Raw genomic sequence first — 1879 nt, 5'->3', positions numbered from 1 at the left:
GGGATCATCCAACTAAAATCACTATGATATATGTCCAAACGGGAACAGTATATATCTACATTCCTTCTTCAAACAATTAAAATCGCAATACACATAAGTCAGTGCTAAGTACATTCTGTGTAAAATACCCAAAAAGTAATACCGAAGATTAATTATAACTTTCTTTCAATCAAATGTCTAGCTCACTATAAGAAATACAGTATATTGGGAGGTAAACATTTTTTGTGTTGGAGCATTAACATAAGGACTAAAACATATTATTATGCATACCTTGTAAATGTATCCCAAACATCAGGCTTTCTTACCCAGTACTTCCTCGCCAAGTCATTCATGCCTCCGCTCCCCATGTTGAGTCCCTGCTGCACCCTTAGCACAAACTACACAGACGGCGTGCGACGTATGCGGCCAGGGCAGGTTAATAGTCTGCTCATGCGCCTCATGTGCGCATCTAAATAGGAGGTTTTCCTGCCAATACAGTGGGTTGCTCAATTCAATGGGAGGGCACAGGAAGCCATCACTGCGCCGATGATGTGACGGGGGAAGGGCATTAGAATCTGGGTGCCCCTCTGTGTCCATATCATAGGCAAGTAAACCTCTACTACAGTACACCACTTGAAATAATGTTGGGCTTTTTTTCTTGTTGAAAAATAAACTTCCGTTTGACATATATATTTAGAACAGTTATCCTGTATACTTTGTGCTATTTAACCTTTTCTTATCTTCAGACACGAAGTCCCTCTCCTGAGGAAGCCAAACTCGTCAGGGCTAACCATTCATCACCATTCCAAGTCCTGGGTCTACAGTAATTCATGCATACTTCTTATTGGTCTGGACTTGATTGAGATATATCTATCTATAGATAGATATATATATATATAGTTGAAAAAGTATGGTGAGTTTTGTGAGGTGCTGACTTATGTGGGAATATTCTGCCAATTACAAGGACATTGTAATTCAGAGCTGTTTATTTGTGAACTTTTTTAGAAGACATGTTAATAAAATATTGTTAATTTTATCCTTGTACGGGTTTTGTAATATTTCCAATAATGGTGGCTCACACCAACCCCACTACTTCCTGTCTTTGTTTGTACTTCTATTTAGAGGTGCACCGAAATTAAATTTTGAGACCGAAACCGAAAATAAAAAAAAGCTAGGAAGAAAAACAAAAATTATTTTTTAACCTTTTTAAATATTTTTCTTTTTAATTTTTGTCTAAACTTTATTTTAATATTTTGTATTTATTAAATATTAGTATGTTTCCTTTTTACAATAGAAAAAGAGATTAAGGGCTCAATCTCATCAGCACTGAATTAACAGGAATCCTCTATACTGTACTGAGTGTTCCTGTTCATTCATAAATTGTGGATATAGTGTGAGTTACTATGTAGATCACTTCCTATTCATTCATAACTGGTACATAGTAACTCCTACTCTGTCCAGTTATTTGAAAACAGCCCTTATACCTGATTGCTAAGGAAAATTCTCTGGGAATAAATATGGTGAATGTTGTTCCAATCAACATAATCTGTTACTCATAACCAGCATGGGGCCAGAGACCTCATGGTGGAAAGGTGTTGATTGTATTTGCATGATTGGAGCGATCAGGTGTCATTAAGCTGCCCAGAGAGGTGTTAAAACAGCATTTTATGTGGCAAAGAGTAGATGTCTCTTCTCCCCTGATGTGGTCAGTGAAAGCCTCTTGTTTGTCAATTTGAACCCAAGTGTCAACTGCATATCTGAACGAATGACTGGTTGTGATTCCTCTATGTACAGGTTCACCACAATAGGTGAAACTGGCGATCCCATGGCACCAGTGGCGTAACAACCGGGGGGGGCAGCAGGGGCGCGGGCCCCGGGCGAAAAGTGAAGGGGGGGGGGG

The 1879-nt window shown here is 38.8% G+C and overlaps 1 long non-coding RNA gene across 1 annotated transcript in view; it reads left to right on the top strand.

Moving 5' to 3' along the window:
• Positions 1–1335: 1335 nt before the first annotated feature.
• Positions 1336–1879, top strand: part of LOC108799282 — a 13455-nt gene continuing 12911 nt past the window's right edge. Inside the window, exon 1 of the long non-coding RNA XR_001942021.1 lies at positions 1336–1346. This is a non-coding gene — a long non-coding RNA (uncharacterized LOC108799282). The remainder of the gene's footprint in view (positions 1347–1879) is intronic.

This window comes from Nanorana parkeri, unplaced genomic scaffold, assembly GCF_000935625.1.
Source record: "Nanorana parkeri isolate BGI_ZX_2015 unplaced genomic scaffold, ASM93562v1 scaffold1684, whole genome shotgun sequence".
Lineage (NCBI taxonomy): Eukaryota > Metazoa > Chordata > Amphibia > Anura > Dicroglossidae > Nanorana > Nanorana parkeri.
This window is presented reverse-complemented; position numbering and strand designations above follow the sequence as displayed.